The sequence below is a fragment of the Eublepharis macularius genome, chromosome 2 (genome assembly GCF_028583425.1).
Source record: "Eublepharis macularius isolate TG4126 chromosome 2, MPM_Emac_v1.0, whole genome shotgun sequence".
Taxonomy (NCBI): domain Eukaryota; kingdom Metazoa; phylum Chordata; class Lepidosauria; order Squamata; family Eublepharidae; genus Eublepharis; species Eublepharis macularius.
The window spans coordinates 47619975-47644079 of NC_072791.1; positions in this window are offsets into that span (position 1 = coordinate 47619975).

Sequence of the window (24105 nt, forward strand, 5' to 3'; positions counted from 1 at the left end):
CACCCTTCCCCCCACCCCCCACCCAGGCTCAGACTGCTCCCACTTGGGGGGGGCCATTTCATGGCCTCCCCAAGTAGGTGCTCTTTTCTCTACCACTGACAGCTGGGGAAGGCTTGTCTTGCCAGGGGTGGCATTTTGCATGCAAAATGCCCCCCAGCCCTCTGGGGCCCTTCTCCCACCCTTCCTCCCACCCCCCACCAAGGCTCAGACTGCTCCCACTTGGGGGGGGGGCATTTCATGGCCTCCCCAAGTAGGTCCTCTCAGCCCCTAAAGTCCACCCCTTACAGCCCCACACAAACCCAATTCCCCCCCAGCTGCCACACACAGACCCAAATCCCCACATTAGCCCCTCACAGACCCAAATCCACCCCCACCTGCCCCACACCCATAACCCCAGGAACAGGCTGGCAAAGGCCAGCCCTCTCCCTTTGTTCCCTATGCTGGGAACTTCTAAACTCTCTTTCCCTGGGCAATTCTGCACAGCCCAGGGGTGCCACAATGGTGGGCACACTTCTGAGTGCCAGCTGGTCCCTGTGAAAGAGCACCTGAACCACAGACACCCTCCCTCAAATTCCCCCACCACCTACAGAGATGGCTGGCCGGCCAGCCCCATTGTTCCCTATGATGGGAACCAACTGCACAACAAAGAATAAAACAAGAACAACACAAAATAAAGTTTTAAATTTTTTTTTCTCCCTTCCAAAGTACAAGTAGGCAAAGCATTATTACACATTACACCAGCAGTCCCCCACACAGAAAAATAACACAACTCACTTAACATCAGAGAATCACAAAGCATGATTCCTGTCAAAAACACTTTATTTCTTGAACAGCTTTAGGTTACACAGCAGGGGGGAACACCAAAGGGCATGGCAGCACTATCTTACACAAAAATAACACAACTCACTTAACATCAGAGAATCACAAAGCACAATTCCTGTCAAAAACACTTTATTTCTTGAACAGCTTTAGGTTACACAGCAGGGGGGAACACCAAAGGGCATGGCAGCACTATCTTACACAAAAATAACACAACTCACTTAACATTGGAGAATCACAAAAACACAATTCCTGGCAAAAACACTTTATTTCTTGAACAGCTTTAGGTTACACAGTAGGAGGGCACAACAGGGCATGATAGCAATGTACTACAAAAAATAATACAACCCACTTCACCGTTTTTGACAGCAATTGTGTTTGTGTGATTCTCTGATGTGAAGTGAGTTGTGTTATTTTTGTGTAGTACACTGCTTTCCTGCTCTGTGGTGCCTTCCTACTGTGTAACCTAAAGCAGTTACAGAAATAAAGTGCTTTTGACAGCAATTTTTTGGGGTGATTCTTTAATGTGAAGTGAGTTGTGTTATTTTTGTGTAAGATACTGCTTCCATGCCCTTTGGTGTTCCCCCCCTGCTGTGTAGCCTAAAGCTGTTCAAGAAATAAAGTGTTTTTGACAGGAATTGTGCTTTTGTGATTCTCTGATGTTAAGTGAGTTGTGTTATTTTTGTGTAAGATAGTGCTGCCATGCCCTTTGGTGTTCCCCCCTGCTGTGTAACCTAAAGCTGCTCAAGAAATAAAGTGTTTTTGACAAGAATCGTGTTTTGTGATTCTCTGATGTTAAGTGAGTTTTGTTTTAATTTTTCTGTGTGAGGGACTGCTGGTGTAATGTGTCATAATGCTTTGCCTACTTGTACTTTGGAAGGGAGAAAATAATTTTTTTTAAACTTTATTTTGTGTTGTTCTTGTTTTATTCTTTGTTGTGCAGTTGGTTCCCATCATAGGGAACAATGGGGCTGGCTGGCCAGCCATCTCTGTAGGTGGTGGGGGAATTTGAGGGAGGGTGTCTGTGGTTCAGGTGCTCTTTCACAGGGACCAGCTGGCACTCAGAAGTGTGCCCACCATTGTGGCACCCCTGGGCTGTGCAGAATTGCCCAGGGAAAGAGAGTTTAGAAGTTCCCAGCATAGGGAACAAAGGGAGAGGGCTGGCCTTTGCCAGCCTGTTCCTGGGGTTATGGGTGTGGGGCAGGTGGGGGTGGATTTGGGTCTGTGAGGGGCTAATGTGGGGATTTGGGTCTGTGTGTGGCAGCTGGGGGGGAATTGGGTTTGTGTGGGGCTGTAAGGGGTGGACTTTAGGGGCTGAGAGGACCTACTTGGGGAGGCCATGAAATGCCCCCCCCAAGTGGGAGCAGTCTGAGCCTTGGTGGGGGGGTGGGAGGAAGGGTGGGAGAAGGGTCCCAGAGGGCTGGGGGGCATTTTGCATGCAAAATGCCACCCCTGGCAAGACAAGCCTTCCCCAGCTGTCAGTGGTAGAGATGAGAGCAGAGCACCTACTTGGGGAGGCCATGAAATGCCCCCCCCCCAAGTGGGAGCAGTCTGAGCCTGGGTGGGGGGTGGGAGGAGGGGTGGGAGAAGGGCCCCAGAGGGTTGGGGGGCATTTTGCATGCAAAATGCCACCCCTGGCAACACAAGCCTCCCCCAGCTGTCAGTGGTAGAGATTAGAGCACCTACTTGGGGAGGCCATGAAATGCCCCCCCCAAGTGGGAGCAGGCTGAGCCTTGGTGGGGGGTGGGAGGAGGGGTGGGAGAAGGGCCCCTGAGGGTAAGGGGGCATTTTGCATGCAAAATGCCACCCCTGGCAAAGGAAGCCTGCCTCTTCATTTTTTCCCCATAGGAAATAATGAAGAAAGATGAGCAGCAGCATGCTAACATGCTAACATGGCCCCCCAAAGTTCAATCTGTCTGAAACTTGGGTGGTTGTTAGAGAAGGGTTAGAGGAAGGTCCTCACCAATTTTGGCCTTATTTGGTGGGAAAATGCCTCCTCCAGGCGTCCTGGAAGACGGAGGCATTTTCCCATAGAAAAAAGCCGAAAGAATGCCGAAATAATGCCGAAAGAATCCCGAAAGCCGAACGCCGAAAGAGATTCTTGTTTCGGCTTTCGGCTTTAACGATAGAGAATCTTCTTTCGGCTTTCTACTTTCGGCTATAGCCGAAAATTTTTGGCTTGCACACCCCTACTTGAGAATAACCTGTGCATGTAGAGAAAGAAATATTTAAATAAATAAAATTTACTTTGCAGAAAAGGCAAATGTCTGCTGTTTACTTTTCTCCCGTAAAATCCAGAACTGATGCAAAGGGGAAGTTGAGATTATTAGACTTAGAAACAAAGAAACATGGAGCTGGAAGGGATGCCAAAGATAATCTAGTCCAACCCCCTACGCAATGTAGGATATTCTCAGCTACCTTCCATACCTCACCTCCCCCAGTGACCCCTGCTATATTCCCAGAGAAGGCAAAAAACCTCCAGGATCCCCACATAGCTTGGCTGATCCTAGAAATCATTATCAGTTAGAAAGATTTTTTAATGGTATGAATAAATTAAATGGGAAAGATCCTAAGGCAAAACATTGTCCTGCAGCCTCACCACCACCACACATTTCCCACCTGTAACTTCTTCCTCTTTTTAATTCCTTATGCTGTATTCCTCCTTCACATATTGATATAGGGAAATACATATCCAGGACCATGTCAGCACGCCCTGAGGTTGGACTGCTGTCGTCCCAGGCCTGCTGGTGGGACACAATGGCTGTTTCCCCATGTCTTAAAAATAGCACCCTGGTCACGGAATGCTGGTGGCTTTTCTGAGCGATTTCTGATGTCACTGTTTCCAAAATGGATGCTGACAGTTATGATTCCACTCATGGAATGCCTGCATCCATTTTGGAAATGGTGATGTCAGAAATTGTGAGGAAAAGCTGCCAGCGTTCTGTGACGGGGTGCTATTTTTAAGACGTGGGGAAACGGCCGCTATCACTGACCCTTCTACTCTGGACTTCCCCTTCCACCTGTACCTGTGCCCTTCCCTACCCAATCACTTCCCAGTACTTCACCACCCATGCTCCCATCTTCCCATTGTTGATGGGGAAGTTCTTGCAGGTGGAGCACAGTGGCTGTGCTCCTGGCATCCACAGCAGCAGCACTGCAAGCTGCATGCACCAGTCAGTGCTACTGGGGAAAGGGCATGAATGTGATGTAGGTGGTTGTGAGCGCAGGTGGTGGGAGGTCTTGTGAGAGAAGGAAGGATGCACAGTGGGGATATGCAGGTGGGTGGATGGGTGGAAAGGGAGGCATCAGGAGTGATGGGCAGAATACGACCCTGGGCCCTCCCAAACCCAAACAAACATAAAGCTGTCTTATACTGAGTAAGATCATTGGTCAGTAATGTCTACTCTCACTGGCAGCAGCTCTCCAGGGTTTCTGGTTAACATCAGCTACTATCTGATGTGAGATGCAAAGGACTGAACCTCTGCCTTCTGTATGCAAAGCGGATGCTCTGCCACTGAGCCCTGAGCCCTCCCCATTTACATTAATAAGCTAGGGTGGACAATTTTGGAATGATGGGGAATTATTGTTCTTTGTAGCTTTATATTACTATTAAACTGATGGAAATTAAAGATAAAAATCTGGTAAAGGAAAAAGGGTTTTCTGTCATGTTACCTAATAGAGATGATTTACTGAAAATTATTTTGGTTTCTCTTAATCAGTGATAAAGTCAGTTGAATATTGGATCACAACCTGTTTCGTTTAGACCCTGAATCAGAATTTTTAAACATTCTGATTCCCTAGAAACACCCAGCACTTCAGTTCTGAATCTCCACAGCTTTAATTTTAGCCCAGTGCTTGACCTTTTCAGCTCTTCAGCTGACAACAAAATGAAAATATCCTTTTGGAAGTGATTCACCCTGATAACGGCAGGTTGGAAAGCTTCACCTCCTAACTACAATATTCTGGCTTGTTGCCCTTACCAATTCATTAAAAAAATTAGCTTTTATTCTGTAAAACATGTGAGAGAAAGCATGAATTCTCCGGATCAATAATGCATTTTGTCCCTTAACTCAGATACATGAATACAGTCTCTAATAATGACTGGAAACGTTTATTATGGTTAATTTCTATAGCATTACCAATAAACAGGATCTCTCATGGAATAGCATAAGCAAAATTTTTTTAAAAAAGAATTGTTTAGGGGGGAACTAGGTATGATACAAGGGATCTGTGATACACAGTGTCATACTAAGCAGAGTTACACCCTTCTAAGTCAATTGAAGTCAGTAGGTTTAAAAGGGTGGAATTCTGCTTAGGGTAGCACTAAAAGTCTCCCAAGGTCTTTGATTTTTCTTAAAAGCAGCATTAGGAATGCTTGGTTTGGATTGGGGCTTTGGAATTGGGATAGGGAGGGTAATCCTTCTTAAGAACTAATGTTAGTTCCAATAGGGGAAAAAAGCAGGCACCCCAGCCCTGATCTCAGTCAGGCTTTCTTGTTGCTGCTATTAAATAAAAGGAAAGATATAAGGAGACTTGATCATAGATCTCTCTCATATTGTGTAGCCGCACCCTCAGAATCTGACAGTGTAGCAGTAACAAGAATGGGTTTATTTATTTACATTATTTATAGACCACATTTCTAGTGTCATTGTATAGGTCAATACGATTAAAACATTAAAAAACAACACAATAGAGGATGAATAGCAGAAATTTGAATACAGTTACAGTCCAATATAGAACTGAAAAACAGTGCTGAAGCAAGGCATAAGCAATTTAACATGACAGAAAGACCACAAAGCATAAGCAATTTAACATAACGTACTAAACTAAATACCCAGTAGGTACACAGTACAGTAGTATAGTCTAATGTTTAATTTGTGTCAGTTTATTCTCTTGTGTAGGGACTGGTCTGTTTGCCTAATGCCAGTCACAGATGAACATTGTTGGCACATGATAGGAGATAGCACTTTAGAGAACGTGTGTCAAGAAGACTGATGTTCATTAGTGTGGACTCTAGAATCCTAAACCTGCTTGACAAAATGGTCTCATTGTTCCAAGATAAGAACGGCAATAGATACTTCCAGGTTGCCAATATGTGGAGCCTACTTATGCTTCAGGCACGAATAGGTTGTACATATGGACTTGTTCCTATTCTTGATCCAAACTGTCCCCAAACCTCAAAACTGTCTTTTTGAATAACCAGATCAGTTGGTGTGGATGCCATCCCCTTCTCCTAAGTAGCTACATGTCCCATGGGTATGTATGTTTGTTTTTGAACCATAATACATCAAGAAGTTTTCTGGTGCGCCATAAATGGCATCCATGATTGCAGGTGGTCAAGTTGGAGGGTCAAGTTGTCAGAAGAGGAATGCAAAAGGGACAGGAAGGGCAATTTCATGAAGAGCTTATTCTAACGCAGTCTGAACACTGATCAAAGTGGATTATTGTAATGGACAGAGATTCTGGACATAGAATGAGATGTTACAAGGAAAGTCCAGAGGTAAGGGCAATACCCAAAGAGGGAACTGACCAGAGCATTAGAGTAGCCGGTGTACAAAGTTTTAGCTCACTATATTAGTAAAAATAATTTCCTTTGTTACAGTAGCAGTTAATAACTCCTGTGGGTGTTAAGTGACATCAAGTCACTTCTGATCTATCGCGACCCTATGAAAGAAAGACCTCCAAAACATCCTATCATTAACCAATTTGCGGATACCTTGCAAACTGGAGGACGTGGCTTCTTTTATAGAGTCAAGTCATCTTCTTTTAGGTCTTCCTTTTTTCCTACTGCCTTCTACTTTGCCTACTATGCAATGCTATTAAACTCAATGAGTGAGTAAAAATTACCCAGCAGAGTCTTGCATGTCATTCATTCGAGGGAGTACAGGACAAAGTACATATGTCAACAGCACACTTTCTAAATTCAGCTAGGGCGGCTTGTACATATTTACGGGAGACACAATGTAGGATTTTGATTTTAAGTGATCTTTATAGCCAATATTAAGATCATTTTAATTCCATTGATTTCAATGGTAAGCAGACACTTACCTCTCCTGCACAGAATCAGCAGACCATAAAATTGCTGCATGGGGCTGAATTGTTCTAGCTTAAGGATTTCTCTTTTAACATTGTGCTTTTGCTATCCCTGCAGGACTATTGTGATAAACCATATATATATTTAGTTAGTTAGTACATTTTTATCCTATCCTTCTCCCAAAGAGCTTAGGCTGGTGCACATCATTCTCCCTTCATTTTATCTACAAAACAACCTCATGTGATAGGTTAGACTGAGAGATTATGGTAGAAGACCTTGGTGATGTGGGACAGCAAGAAAAGTTCTGTTTGTGCCTTTAAAAGAGAAGGGCGGTGCTGGAATGTGAGCTCCTGTAGTGAAGAGGCAATAATATCATTCTTCGAAAGAGTTCCGGAATTAGAGTTTGTTTTTTTATTTGTTTTTTATTTGGAGCCCATTTAGCCTGCTTTTCTTCCACAAGGAAGTTAAGGCATTATATAACAATTAATTCACAGTAACTAAAATAAAATCCAATTTCCAGTCCATAAATTTCAAAATCAGTTTGAACCATGAGCTGGAAAGGTCATCCTCATAATTCATTCTTAGAGTTTGTGAATGTTCAGCAAAGTAGTGTTTTTCCAGGCACATTTCAGAAAAGTCATCCCATAATATAGGGGCTACAGTAGAAAATGTCTGCAAATGGGCCACCAATGTTTTTATTTGTCTATAGGTTTAATGGCCAGTTGGTAGGGTTATCTGCTCTGTGTCGAGAAATTCCTGGAGATTTAAGGGGTGGAATCTTGGGAAGGCAGGACTTGGAGAGGAGAAGGGTATAATACCCTCCAAAGCAGCCATTCTCCAGCGGAACTGATCTCTGTAGTCTAGAGATTAGTTGTAGTTCTGGGAGATCTCCAGGCCCCACCTGTAGGCCCAAACTAAAGAATGCCTTTATACCACATGAACATATCAGGAGTGAAGATTCAACCAGACTGAAATTCAGAAGGCACGAAGGGCTTTGAATGTGGATACAAGTACCTTGAACTGAACTCAAACACAAAGCCATTGTAACCTTTGCAAATCCATAGGAGGTGTGTAGCGTGTAGCCTTAGATAACAACCTGGCTGCCATATTTAGCAATTTTCAAGAATTTTCAAGATTGTCTTCAAGGACAGCCCTATGTAGGGCATGTACGTGGTCAATTTAGATCAAGGGAATAATATGAGAGAAATTCCTCTTCCTCCAGGTTGGTAAATACTTGGAGATATGGGGGGGGGGGGGGTGGAAGCCATAGAACATAACGAAACAGCCATTTACTCCAGGATAACTGTTGTTTGGAGATCAGTTGAAATTCTGGAAGATCTCCAGGTTTCACCAGAGGTTGGCAACTCATTTCATCTGTAGTCCGAAATTCAGATTACCTTTAGCTGGTGATGGAATAGGCGACTCATCATGCCTTGGACATTGGGGGCGCTGCATGTCTCTTTGTGTGTATGTGTAACTCTCTTGATAGTAAGCTCCTTCTCTTTGTCTAAGGTGGGAACGCCTCCTGACTCCTCCTCTCTCTCAGTGTCTCTTGGGAAATTTCTTCTTTTTACCTCATGGCCTTCCAAAGGGGGAAAGATGTATTTCTCAGAGCTCCTGCCATGAAGGCTTCATCATAGACTTGCAGCCTCGCTGCAGGACTATTCCGGCTGTGGTATTTATAGGGAAAGTGACTCTAGACTAGAACTCTTCCTTTCTACTCCAAGATATTGCCATGAATGGAATCTACCTCAGTAAACTGTAAGTTCTATATTTCTACAATTTGATTGCTTGAGGATTAATTACTGCACATTGGGAGAAACTCTTCTGAATGCTACCAAAGGAAATATGTTTCTAATAGCTAGTACATGATCACTTCTTCTTTAATATCTAGTTTGGACCTAAAGTGCAGGGACGTGAGAGTGTTTTATAAAACTATACACGATGTGAAAAAAATTGATCTTTTTCTTTCTTTCTTATAATGCTAGAACTCACAGTCATCAGTTGACATTGATTGGCAGCAGATTCAGCACAGTCAAAAGAAAGTACTTCATACCTCACATGAATGCACTGCCATTTTAGCATAATTCTTTTTCGGGGGAATTAGGAATTAGTTGTATTTCATTTATAGTAGAAGAGTTACTTAGTCAGAAGTGTTTACCCCAAATGTGCATTAATTAATCTTCAGACAAATTATGGAAAGATAGAACTCACAGTTTTATTGAAGTAGATTCCATCCATAGCAATATCTTGGACAAGAGGGAAAGAGTCCTAATCTAAAGAGTCACTTTCCCTATCACTAAACCACGGCCTGAGATTGGCAGTAAGGTTGAGATGTGGATCTGTGGATGAGACCTTCATGGTAGGAGCTTAGGGAATCATATCTTCTTCCTAGAAGACCATGAGGCAAAAGAGAGAGCAATCTCCCAAGAGACACAGAGACAGGGGAGGAGTCAGGACGTGTTCCCACTTTAGACAAAGAGAAGCCGCTTACTTAGCAAAAGTTACATATACACACAGAGATACATGCAGTGCCTTCCCCTCCCCCCGCCCCCAATGTCCATGGCATGCTGAGTTGCCTATTTCAACAAAAAGAAATGTCTCAAAGGTCTAAAAGGGAGATCTTAAACACTTCTTATGCTGTAATTGAGTGTGGCTGTCCTAGGAGGTACCTCCAAAAGGAGGAGAAACGATCATAACACATGCCTTCAGCAGAAGCCCTTTCTCCTCAACATTCACATTTCCTTTTTCACAGCTTAATTCTAAATGACTCATGTAATGAGTTTCCTACTTTAACTTTGGAAATTCGTGACTGTGTAAACTAACAAGTTATTTTGGCATCCATTTAGCTCAGTAAGAGAAATTGAGATCCATATTATGGGAAACTTTGGTTCAGGGCTGTTACATCACCTAGCAGCCATAACTGTAAGTGAGACAGTTGCGTCTACCAGTCCTCAGTAGAGATCGGCATGAACCGGAAAAAACACAAACCATGCGGTTCATGGTTCGTCGCATTTCACGAACCATGAACTTTCATGAACCTGCCCTGGTTCACAAACCAGTTCATTTGGTCAGCAAGTCGTCACTTCTGGGCCAGCAGAAGGCCACTTCTGGGTCAGAAGAAGGTCTGCAGGAAGTCCATCCTCTGTTTCCTAGGAAACTGATTGATCGGCGCCAGGCTGTCTGCAGTGACAAACCAAAAAAAACCCGAACCAAATGAACCAGCCTAAAGTTCATGGCAGTTCATCAGAAATGGGCTCTGACAAACCACTGGTTCGCGAACCATGAACCAGCCCGGTTCATCACGAACTTTGGTTCATATTCCAGTTTGTGCCCATCTCTAGTCCTCAGAGCACATGTTCTGCCTCCAACAATTTATAGCCAATCCGGTTACGCCAAGTATACTTGTTCCTACTTTCCATGTAAGGTAATATAAGTGCCGATAAAAGCTTTGTAACTGCATACAGGGTCTTTGAACTTCAGTTCTTAGGTCCATGTGTGTACATAAAACTGGTTTTGTACATAAAACTGGTTCTAAATGGACTTTGGAAAGATGGAATTGGTATTTATATGAATGGATCCAACATTTTATCGATACTAAAACAGGATAAGACTTGGGAAAATAAAACGTTAATGATAAGGAAGAAATGGTCTAGATATATGACGGGTAAGAAGAGGAGAGACCAACCAAATTATATTAACGAAACTCCAAAGAGTGTGCTCATGGTTAAAGATATAAAGCAGATGATTCTTACGGTCGTTCCTTTTGGGGGGGTGGGGAGAAAAGGGGGAAAACAAGTTTGTATCGGATGTATGGATAATTAAATATATTCTATATGTATATGTACATGAAGTATAGATTGTATGTGGAGGCAATATAAGGCATACATCAGTACAATTTTAAAAAACCCCAAAAAACATAAAACTGGTTTTGGTTTAATACATTCTTTTTGATCTTTTGAGTCTCTGTTGTAGGATGTTGGTTGTTTCCAGGTTCAGCCAACTGGGATAGGCCGACACAATCTCAAATTCCCAGAACACCCATAAGAGTCAGAGAGACAGCATGGATTAGAGGGTCAGACTAGGATCTGGGAGAACTTGGGTCATTCACTCTTTCTCAGCCTGTCCCACCCCACTAAGGTGTTTTCCACATGGTCACTTTACAGCGTTTTAGAATCTATTCTGCTTCCCATGTTCTCCTGAGTTCTGCACCTGCAAGGGAGTCATGGAAAGCAGAAACGGATTTTGTCCATTCCCCCCCCCCCCCATTTTTCCCCTGCACACTTTCTGAGATTTTTTTAAAGCTGCTGCCTAGTCACTGCTGGCATGTGTTCTGTTCATGAAGAATCAAAAACTCCCATTCTGCTTCTTGTGCCCCCCTCTTCCTTTCCCCTGGAGCTGATTGGCCTGTCCACCGGTAACCACTTCTACCCTCCTCAGCTCTCTGAACTCCTTTTCATTTTTATCAGTAAAGCAAGGTAAGGGTCATAAGGCTGCTTCTCCGTTCGCTTCTTTCCTCCGGGGTATGAACGCACTCTCTTATTTTTTTTCAAAGGCAGGAATGAGTAATAACGTTACTGCTCATTCCTCCTGGCTTTAAAAGCCAGGAAAGGATTAAATGGCTGCTTTTTCCTCCCTTTCGGCATGTTTCAGTCTTCTGCTATTGTCAAAGAGTAAAAAAAGCAAGCATTTTGCACTGCCGTTTGTGAAACAAAGCAACAGGGAAGCTGCCAGGAGGGAATGAAGCAGTAGCATTTTAACCCGTTCCTGGCTTGGCTTTAAAAAAATAAATGAGAATGGAACAAGCAGGAAAAGTACATGTTTTCCTCCAGAACGCCACCAATTACCAATTGCCTCTCCAGTAGGCATGGGACAGCCCAATCAGCAAATACATGGGGGCGGGGGCTGGATGTGTTCCAACATTGCAACGTTACCACTCACATGGGGAAAAAAATGATGTCAGATCTAGCCCCCACAAAATGCAGCTCCAAACAGACACATCTCAACTTTTCAGTAGACACCAAATTGCCTCGAGGTTGTGCAGTGCAGAATGATGGAACTCCAAGCCATTGATCGGCATGAATGCTCAGCATTGCTAGTTTAAAGTGTGCCATGAAGAATGGGCCTAAGTGATTGTTGTGAAGATAAAATGGAGGAGGGGAGAAAGATGTTGTAAGCCATCTGGAGACTCCACTAGGGTGAAAACCAGGGTGTAAATAAAATAAAAAGGATATGCAACATGGTAGAGTTAAAGGAAGATGTGGCCAGACAGAGAAATAATAGCATGGGAGATATTCATTGTTACATATAAAGACCTTTAAAAGAAGTAGACAGTATATTTTTCCTGAAAGCAAGGAACATTTCATTTTGATAGGGCAGACATGTGATTTGACAAACAAATCTGTTCAGTGTGGGTTGATATTTGAAAGCCTTTATAATGCAGCCATCAATCAGTTTTAACTACTGTCAGCTAACATAAAATCACGACCTATTCCTTCCCACAGTCTTTTGGGTCCATGGGAACTAAAGCTTATCAGTCTGTGCTGACTTTCAGCTCCAGAGTGCTAAGGGCAGAATTGTTCACATGACTATCTGTAGCATGAGCCGAACCAATATTCATTTGCACTGATTTTTTTAAAAAAAATGTTTAAAAATATATTTTAAATTAAAATAATTTTTAAGAGTGCTATTTTCACTGAGAACCTCTGTGATCTTACGGTTAAAACATTTAAAATAGACTCATCATGGACTGGTTTTGGCATATGATTGAAAAAACTTGAAAAGCTGACGATGTAACTGAGAGCCAAAAGCTGATCTGCATGGATTGAAATCACAAGTGCATTGTAAAGTGCAGGAAGGATGAGATGTGGTTGTAAATCAACCCTCCTGGATGGCCATCAATCGATCCAGAAACCCAATACTAAATGCATTTAAAACTGCCTGTTTGCTTTTCACAAGTACATACCAACAGTGGGAGAAGGCATGAAAAATATTTAAGTGGTATGTGTAAAACTGGATTGCTGAGTTTCCTCTATGGCTCAGCCATTGAAAGAGTGGCTGAAAATCAGGGTGGGCTGTTGATAAAAAATCATAGTTACATCATGGACTCAGATCAGTCCCTGACTGAACTGGATGACAGGATTCTCAAGTTTGATTTTATGGTGGCATGCTTGTTGGGACTAGATTTCGAAAGGAAAGGCAGTTGTAGTTGTTTCAGCTTTTTGTCCACAACGCTCATAACCACCTGATGGCCATCTTGCTCCATATTTATTGCTATTACTACTTGTGACATTACTCACTGGAGCACTCTATATTATGCAGAGAGCAGCCTCTTGGGGATCCTGAGATGATATGCAAAGGGAAAGGAAGGTATCAAAAGTGAAAGCTGTGGATCCTATTATTTTCTTTTCTGCAGTAATAAGAGCTAAAATCTTACTTTATAAAAAAGAGAAATGGTACAGACCTTAAACTTTCTAGTAGGACCTGAATTCAGATTAAAGCTTTCAAATTCCCAAAGAGCACACAAGGTTATATGCCAAGGAACAGAAGTGCAGATGGGTATAGATATACAACTATGCAAACGGAGAGGAAAATAATACACACTAGATGACTAAACTAACACACTTAAACACACTTTCAATCTCCCAGCCCGAGGTTAGCTTTCAGGTTAACTCTCAGGTTCCAAAGTCTCACAATCCAGAGACAGAAATCCTGGGCTGGCACCAACCCAGGTGAGCAGGTCCAGAGCACAAAAGCAGGTAGCAGAAACCCCTTCAGCAATTATTCAGAGTCCAAAAGCAGTAGAGGTGTGTGTGTATGTGTGTAAACTATAACAAAGACTCTTGTTTTATAGAAAACTGTAGCAACTGGCCTGATCCCAGTTAGCCAATCAAGGACAGTGCATGGACTCTCACCCAAGGTCCTTTGCTAGAATGATGCAATGTAGGCCCAAGACCTTGAAGATATGACCTCATTGCACCTCCACAGGCTTCCATCAGACCCAAAGCTTGAGCTGAACCAAGAAATAGACTGAGACAAGTCAGTTTCTTGACAACTTGGAGTCTTTGGAGCAAGACAGGACATAAATGCTTTAAATAAATAAACACCCACTGAATTTCACTGGAGAAGAAACACACAGAATGTTAACTGGCTGTGAAAGCAATCCTAAACAGGTCTTCTCAGAACCCTAATCAGGTAGTCTATTCAGTTGGGTGTACTCCCAGGAAAGTGTTTTGTAGAATAGCATTATGTATCATATGGTGAGAGGGACAAGCCCAGTCGTTTCTTCTAGTTCCTTCTAGTGGAGTCTGATTTCCACTACTCTGCTAAATAGTCCTCCCTAGTTCTTATAGGGGACAATAAAAGTCTGACATACTTTTGAATGTACTGCACTGTCATCTTCCCACTTGTTTTTCACCTTATGCTAGGGAACCTAAAGGGACTGCAGATGATGTGGCCCCATTCCCAAGAGAGAGGCTCACTTTGTATAGGGCCAACTTTTCTGTAGTTTTACACCTCTCATCAGTTTTCAGTTTGTGAAGCCAAATGACAACGTTCCTTTGTAGGAACAAAACAAAGATTGTCATCAAATTATCACAGAACTGCATACAACGAGCAGTCTGTCTGTTATCTGGTAAACTAAATTTCCACCTATCCAAAGGCTGAATTCTTTGTTGGCATGGCAAGAAACAACCATTGCAATATGGGTGCAAATTTATAGAAGCAATCTATAATGTTTATGTCATCATAGTTCTTTATTCTAAGAAGCCAAATGATAAATTCCAGTAGTAAAAGGGTATACCATGAATAATTAATGAGGCATTACGTCACCGGATGTGACGTAAGCAATGGCGCCCTCCTGTGACGTCACCGGAAATGACGCCATCAAGCCCCGCCGCCGGAAATGACGCCATCAAGCCACGCCACCGGAAATGACGTGGGCAAGCTGCGCCACAACCCCTGACGCCATCGGAAGTGACGCCAGCAGACCACTCCCCCTGCCACATCGCCGGAATTGTCGTAAGCTGGCCACCCCCACCCATGACATCATCGGAAGTGACGGGTATACCATGCATATTAATTAGGCATTTTGCATATTTGCTGTATCATCGGAAGTGACGTGTGCAGGCCACCCCTCCCCTATTACCTCAGCGGAAGTGACATGGGAAGGCCACAACCCCTGCAATGTAACTGGATCTCCTTTCGCAAACACCACCCACTTCCACGTCAGTGAACTTCCGCCTGCTGCACCCCACCCCGGAAATGGGGTAACCACCACAGCTATTGGCTGAGTATGGCCGTGTGACCCCTCTATCAACACGCCCATTCACCCCCAACCAATAGGATGCTCTTAGACACACCCATACAAGGTGGTTTTTAGGAAAGAAGCCATTTTGCGCTAGCAGACACGCGGCTGGGCTCTTGCTGATAACATGGATACTCCTGTGAGGCCCCTGGAACTTATCAGCCCACCCCCGGTGGTGAGGCCTAAATTCAAAAGACGTTATATTAGCACCAGCTCTGATGACGATAGAGAGCTGGTACCGTGCAAGCTTCAGTTTTCCGCACCTGTTTATGACGAGGAGACTCGAACATCCGCAGACATAACTGACAGTGAAATGGTCCAAATATTGAATGAGCTGATGGAAGTGTCCCCAGAATTCCAAGAACTGATTTCACAAGCGAACTCTCAAACACAGGTAATTTGAATGTGGGAAGGAGAAGGGGTAGCGGGGTCAAAAGAGGTACCGAATGTAAATGGCGCACAGAGCTGTTAAGAAAAAAATAAAATGTGATCTTTACTGTTTTATAGGGGCCTTCCTTCAATGTTCTGGAACTTCCTGAATTGACTTCCACTGTGCCTTTGGGTAACCAAGAAACACAGGACAATTTAACTTCAGCAGAGAATTCCCAGGTAAGGCATGGATTCTTTAGTATTTTTGGGGGAGGGGGGGTATGTGGGGGGGATCAATTATGCTGCTATAATTTGGAAAAAACCCTAAAATGCATTTAAACCTTCTTTATAGGCCACATCTGCAGGAGCAGGGGGAATGATAACCTCACATGAAAGGCTCAGGTCTATGAGAAGCCTTCTTCAGCTGAATATTGACCGGGATATTGACTTTATTCCACCACGCCAGCGCAAATCCGCCATGAGGAGTATTGTAAGAGCAGCAGTTTATGGGATTCTGAGCCACTGCATAAATGGATATTTATTTGAGTCTTGCGAGGGCTGCACGAATGACGCCCCGGGCCAGAGAGACCATGAATGCTTAATATGGACTGAAAATGAGCTGGACAGGAAAGTTAAATTTGTTTGTGATGAAATATGTGCGAGCTCTGCTCTGTTAATTATAAGTTCACTTGCCTATTGTCTGGAATGCTTGGTTTTCACTCAGGAAAATATGGATGAAGTTTACTCCTTAATAGCCCAAGTTGGCAATGCAGTAAATTCCCAAAATGCCCTTGAAAAAATTTTGAAAGAGTCTGATAAGAGAATGTTGCAGCACATTGAATGCTTAATCAAGGGCAGGTATTTCAGAACATTTTTTGCCCGTCAACAAATGAAATAAACAGTGTTAGAACATATTCACAACCTGATATTCAAGTCAAGACATTTCTGTAAATTGTAGACTATGTAATATAAAATGTAAAATAAAATGAACCTTTCTGTAAACCAGTAGTCTTTTTTTTACTGCAACTTGTGGGTGGGGAGGGGGGAGGGGAGTGCTAAGTAAATCAAGACTGGAATCCTTTTCAGAAAAGCGTGGCTAGAAGGTGGGGGTGGGGTGAGGTAGTTTCCTTCAGCCATATGGTTTCCCCATTGCACTGAGGGACCACCTGATGGACACAGCCAATCACAGAGGTGCCTTATTGAACCATTTTTGAAATTCATTGGTCCTTAGTTACCTACAACTTGTCTGGGAGGCGGGCAATTCAATCCAGCCTACAACATGTGCTTTCAGAAAAGCATGGCTGGAATGTCTGGAGGGGACACACCTTCAGGCACATAGTTTCCCCATTGTACTGAGGGCCACCTGAATGCCACAGCCAATCACAGAGGTGCTTTACACACAATGGAGCCAAGGTTTCATAAAGACTGTGCTAGGTTAGCCTTGCCCTCTTTTTCCTGGAACTCAAGACAGAGCCTGACCTTACCCAGGTGAGTTGACCCCCCCCCCATTATACAACCTTTTTTTCTTTGGGAAAATGTGGGAAAATGGGGGGGGGGCTACTAGTTTTTCTCTATTACTTGCTGCATTTTGGGTGGTAGTTGGTAACTTAAATTGGGGCAGATGAGGCTTTTTTTTAAATAATTGCCATTTTGTGGGAGAAAACCACCTTAATGTTTCTATAGGCTGCTATTTGAGTGGGAGATTTACCATGTGTTCTTGGAAGTTTGGACCTTTGAAACCTGTGTCCTGGGTTTTAAGCTTTAGATTGCCATGTTAGTGGGGAAATTAAAGCCAGATTTCTACAATTTTTCTTTTGGGGTGTTAATTATTTAGATTGTGATGTAGGGATTGTAGGTTTCTGGCGAGGAAAGCTTTTATTTCTAAAATGAATTGTCCCTCCATAGATAGTGAAGGCCTTCCCAGCATCTTGAATTTTATAGCATCACTAATAAGTTCACTGGAAAAAGAGACCAGCTATGGCCAATCCAAATGATGGTAAATATGCATGCTCTTATAAATACTTTTTTTAAAAAAAAGGTTATTTATAACTTAGCACGAAAGAAATTTTCATGGTTTGTTGTCTCCTGTTTAGTTCAGAATAGCTATCTTGAAAGTGGAAGAGATGATGATGGGGCATCGAAGCCATGCTTGTGCAGAAATTCTAAAGAAAAAAATACAGCTCCACAGCTGACTCTTTGGGGTGCTATGAAACATAAAAAAACACAAGCAGGTATATTTTATTATTTGTGGTGCACTATGGTTTGCGGTGTTTTTGACAAACTAGCACATTATGGATGAGGAAATCGTTTACAATAAAATGGAGCTTTCCCCCTTACTGGGGCATGTCTGGGCATGTCTTGGAGGGGGAGGGGGAGGGGAATGAGCGGTATTCACGTCATGCCTGAAGGCCATGTGCTTTCATAAAGCAATGGCGGGGTATGGGGAAGTTTTTTCCTTGGACTGGGGCAGGGGTAAATATGCGTGCTCTTATAAATCCTTTTTTTTAAAAAAAAGGTTTTTATAACTTAGCACGAAAGAAATTTTCTATGGTTTGATGTCTCCTGTTTAGTTCAGCATAACCATCCTGAAAGTGGAAGAGGTGATGAGGAAACATCAAAGCCATGTTTGTGCAGAAATTCTAAAGAAAAAAATACAGCTCCACAGCTGACTCTTTGGAGCACTATGAAACATAAAAATCCACAAGCAGGTATATTTAATTATTCACAATGATCACAATTTTGAGGTTTTTTGACAAACTAGGGGGCTTCTGAAATGCTATTCTCAAGGTTTACTAAAGTTATCTTTTGTTTTCCATACAGACCGTGACTCTCCTAAAAGGTCCTCAAAGCAGAGCTCCCCGTTGCAGCGCACGAATGTGACCCAGCAGCAGATACCCGCCAGCAGGCTTTCAAACCCGCATACCATACAGCAAACCTGCAAGAAAGGATTGGCAAACCCAACCAAGCCAGAAGCATGCGGTAAATCAAAAAGAAAACACGTACACCAAACTGACATTAAACAGACACAAAAGGGGGGGTCTTCAATGCCACCCAGCAAGAAACCAAAAATTGACATTTCTGATACTACTGCAGCTGTTAAAGCTATATGTGATAGGATTGCACTGTTACATGGTAATTTGGATAGGTTAGGTTATAAAGATATCAAGGCACTGACTACCGCAGTTGAGAATGTAGTAAATCTAAAAGTCTCTGATACTACTGCAGCTGTTAAAGCTATATGTGGTAGCATTGCACTGTTAAATGGTAACTTGGATAGGCTAGGTTATAAAGATATCAAGGCACTGGCTACCGCAGTTGACAATGTATTAGATCTAAAAATCTCAAATCTAAATGTGCAGCAAGGGGGATTCAAGCAAAAAGGGGCAGGCCGGGTCAAGCCTCACCTGACCCCATACCAGAGGAAAAGCAAATCTTTGAAATTCAAAAACTTATGGAAAAGAGTGATACTTAAACTCCTAAATAATGCTAAACATATTAATTCCCGTCCAAAACGCAGTGCTTCCATTTTAAAGCTGATAAGTAAAAGACAGAGGGCTAAAGAGCCAAATCAACACATGGCTGGTGGTTGTCGCCTCATCTCAGAGGAGGCGCCAACTACCCCCCATTCAGCAAATGGAACTACAGCACCCCCTAAAGAAAACCCGCTAGAATTACCTCCACAAGAATCCCCACCTGCCACCCCCCATTCATCAATTGACACTGCAGCTAGCCCTATATGGGCCACCCCTGAAGAACACCCTCAGGAATTACTTCCGCAAGAAAACCACCCATCTATCGCCCAACTGGCAAATGACAGTGCTGCTGTCTCCGGTGATGAAAGCCCCCAAGAATTGTCCCCCAACAATGATCCACCCAAAGTTTACTTAGAAAGGGTGGGGCAGTGGGAACGACAATTGCAGCGCTTGCCAATGGATCAATATGGAGAACTTTTCCGATTTGTAAACTTGGAACAGTTAAACCACCCAGTACTTGTGCAGGAGGCAATTCGTCAATCCATTCAGGGGCTTCTTGATGAGATGAGGGCTAGAGTCCAGGAGGGTGATTTGGTACAGCTCCATCTTGAGGGTGGGGGGTTAAGTAACCCTCTTCGCTCAGTGAGAAGGCCGGTTGGAGACTTCCCTGCCGAGGAATTCATAAACCAGATGTCCAATCTTATGCAAAGTAATGCGGAAATCCACCTTCATGGAAGCCTGCGGCTAGTCATGACAGTAATTAGAAACAGGGGTGGGAGGGGAAGGCGGGTAATAAGCACTATCCTCTATAGTGAGGTAATCCATAAGAAAAAACAGCACTTAGTTGATCTAAGCAACACTGATAGTAACTTGTGCTTTGGGGGTAGTCTCTTGGCGGTTATGTCAGAGAGGATGCTCACCATTCCGGAATTATCAGAAAGAGCCCGCAATTTGTATAGAGAACTAGGAATTTCAGAGGATAAAAAAATATTACTATCTGATGTGGTCACGTTTGAGAAACATTTAAAGGTGAATATAGGAGTAGTTCTCAATGGGGGCAAAGGTTGGGAAATCTTTAGAAGTGGGGATCCCATACATCCTGAAACATACTTTGTACTGCTTTATGAAAATCACTTCTATGGCATTAGGAACATAAAGGGGTTCTTTGGCCAGAGAAATTATTGCTCTGTTTGTGGTAATGTTTATAGCCACTCACACACCTGCAAGTATCGGTGCCGCTTATGTTTGGAGACAAAATGTGTTGTTCAGCAGGATGAAAGGTGCCCTACTTGTAAAATATATTGCAAATCAAGGTCCTGTTTGGAAAGGCACTTGAATTTGGCAACATGCACAGCTAAAATATTTTGCAATTCATGCCGCACCTATGCTCCAAAGAAGCACACATTTTGTCTCCAAACATAAGCGGCACCGATACTTGCAGGTGTGTGAGTGGCTATAAACATTACCACAAACAGAGCAATAATTTCTCTGGCCAAAGAACCCCTTTATGTTCCTAATGCCATAGAAGTGATTTTCATAAAGCAGTACAAAGTATGTTTCAGGATGTATGGGATCCCCACTTCTAAAGATTTCCCAACCTTTGCCCCCATTGAGAACTACTCCTATATTCACCTTTAAATGTTTCTCAAACGTGACCACATCAGATAGTAATATTTTTTTATCCTCTGAAATTCCTAGTTCTCTATACAAATTGCGGGCTCTTTCTGATAATTCCGGAATGGTGAGCATCCTCTCTGACATAACCGCCAAGAGACTACCCCCAAAGCACAAGTTACTATCAGTGTTGCTTAGATCAACTAAGTGCTGTTTTTTCTTATGGATTACCTCACTATAGAGGATAGTGCTTATTACCCGCCTTCCCCTCCCACCCCTGTTTCTAATTACTGTCATGACTAGCCGCAGGCTTCCATGAAGGTGGATTTCCGCATTACTTTGCATAAGATTGGACATCTGGTTTATGAATTCCTCGGCAGGGAAGTCTCCAACCGGCCTTCTCACTGAGCGAAGAGGGTTACTTAACCCCCCACCCTCAAGATGGAGCTGTACCAAATCACCCTCCTGGACTCTAGCCCTCATCTCATCAAGAAGCCCCTGAATGGATTGACGAATTGCCTCCTGCACAAGTACTGGGTGGTTTAACTGTTCCAAGTTTACAAATCGGAAAAGTTCTCCATATTGATCCATTGGCAAGCGCTGCAATTGTCGTTCCCACTGCCCCACCCTTTCTAAGTAAACTTTGGGTGGATCATTGTTGGGGGACAATTCTTGGGGGCTTTCATCACCGGAGACAGCAGCACTGTCATTTGCCAGTTGGGCGATAGATGGGTGGTTTTCTTGCGGAAGTAATTCCTGAGGGTGTTCTTCAGGGGTGGCCCATATAGGGCTAGCTGCAGTGTCAATTGATGAATGGGGGGGTGGCAGGTGGGGATTCTTGTGGAGGTAATTCTAGCGGGTTTTCTTTAGGGGGTGCTGTAGTTCCATTTGCTGAATGGGGGGTAGTTGGCGCCTCCTCTGAGATGAGGCGACAACCACCAGCCATGTGTTGATTTGGCTCTTTAGCCCTCTGTCTTTTACTTATCAGCTTTAAAATGGAAGCACTGCGTTTTGGACGGGAATTAATATGTTTAGCATTATTTAGGAGTTTAAGTATCACTCTTTTCCATAAGTTTTTGAATTTCAAAGATTTGCTTTTCCTCTGGTATGGGGTCAGGTGAGGCTTGACCCGGCCTGCCCCTTTTTGCTTGAATCCCCCTTGCTGCACATTTAGATTTGAGATTTTTAGATCTAATACATTGTCAACTGCGGTAGCCAGTGCCTTGATATCTTTATAACCTACCCTATCCAAGTTACCATTTAACAGTGCAATGCTACCACATATAGCTTTAACAGCTGCAGTAGTATCAGAGACTTTTAGATTTACTACATTCTCAACTGCGGTAGTCAGTGCCTTGATATCTTTATAACCTAACCTATCCAAATTACCATGTAACAGTGCAATCCTATCACATATAGCTTTAACAGCTGCAGTAGTATCAGAAATGTCAATTTTTGGTTTCTTGCTGGGTGGCATTGAAGACCCCCCCTTTTGTGTCTGTTTAATGTCAGTTTGGTGTACGTGTTTTCTTTTTGATTTACCGCATGCTTCTGGCTTGGTTGGGTTTGCCAATCCTTTCTTGCAGGTTTGCTGTATGGTATGCGGGTTTGAAAGCCTGCTGGCGGGTATCTGCTGCTGGGTCACATTCGTGCGCTGCAACGGGGAGCTCTGCTTTGAGGACCTTTTAGGAGAGTCACGGTCTGTATGGAAAACAAAAGATAACTTTAGTAAACCTTGAGAATAGCATTTCAGAAGCCCCCTAGTTTGTCAAAAAACCTCAAAATTGTGATCATTGTGAATAATTAAATATACCTGCTTGTGGATTTTTATGTTTCATAGTGCTCCAAAGAGTCAGCTGTGGAGCTGTATTTTTTTCTTTAGAATTTCTGCACAAGCATGGCTTTGATGTTTCCTCATCACCTCTTCCACTTTCAGGATGGTTATGCTGAACTAAACAGGAGACATCAAACCATAGAAAATTTCTTTCGTGCTAAGTTATAAAAACCTTTTTTTTAAAAAAAAGGATTTATAAGAGCACGCATATTTACCCCTGCCCCAGTCCAAGTAAAAAACTTCCCCATACCCCGCCATTGCTTTATGAAAGCACATGGCCTTCAGGCATGACGTGAATACCGCTCATTCCCCTCCCCCTCCCCCTCCAAGACATGCCCAGACATGCCCCAGTAAGGGGGAAAGCTCCATTTTATTGTAAACGATTTCCTCATCCATAATGTGCTAGTTTGTCAAAAACACCGCAAACCATAGTGCACCACAAATAATAAAATATACCTGCTTGTGTTTTTTTATGTTTCATAGCACCCCAAAGAGTCAGCTGTGGAGCTGTATTTTTTTCTTTAGAATTTCTGCACAAGCATGGCTTCGATGCCCCATCATCATCTCTTCCACTTTCAAGATAGCTATTCTGAACTAAACAGGAGACAACAAACCATGAAAATTTCTTTCGTGCTAAGTTATAAATAACCTTTTTTTTAAAAAAAGTATTTATAAGAGCATGCATATTTACCATCATTTGGATTGGCCATAGCTGGTCTCTTTTTCCAGTGAACTTATTAGTGATGCTATAAAATTCAAGATGCTGGGAAGGCCTTCACTATCTATGGAGGGACAATTCATTTTAGAAATAAAAGCTTTCCTCGCCAGAAACCTACAATCCCTACATCACAATCTAAATAATTAACACCCCAAAAGAAAAATTGTAGAAATCTGGCTTTAATTTCCCCACTAACATGGCAATCTAAAGCTTAAAACCCAGGACACAGGTTTCAAAGGTCCAAACTTCCAAGAACACATGGTAAATCTCCCACTCAAATAGCAGCCTATAGAAACATTAAGGTGGTTTTCTCCCACAAAATGGCAATTATTTAAAAAAAAGCCTCATCTGCCCCAATTTAAGTTACCAACTACCACCCAAAATGCAGCAAGTAATAGAGAAAAACTAGTAGCCCCCCCCCATTTTCCCACATTTTCCCAAAGAAAAAAAGGTTGTATAATGGGGGGGGGTCAACTCACCTGGGTAAGGTCAGGCTCTGTCTTGAGTTCCAGGAAAAAGAGGGCAAGGCTAACCTAGCACAGTCTTTATGAAACCTTGGCTCCATTGTGTGTAAAGCACCTCTGTGATTGGCTGTGGCATTCAGGTGGCCCTCAGTACAATGGGGAAACTATGTGCCTGAAGGTGTGTCCCCTCCAGACATTCCAGCCATGCTTTTCTGAAAGCACATGTTGTAGGCTGGATTGAATTGCCCGCCTCCCAGACAAGTTGTAGGTAACTAAGGACCAATGAATTTCAAAAATGGTTCAATAAGGCACCTCTGTGATTGGCTGTGTCCATCAGGTGGTCCCTCAGTGCAATGGGGAAACCATATGGCTGAAGGAAACTACCTCACCCCACCCCCACCTTCTAGCCACGCTTTTCTGAAAAGGATTCCAGTCTTGATTTACTTAGCACTCCCCTCCCCCCTCCCCACCCACA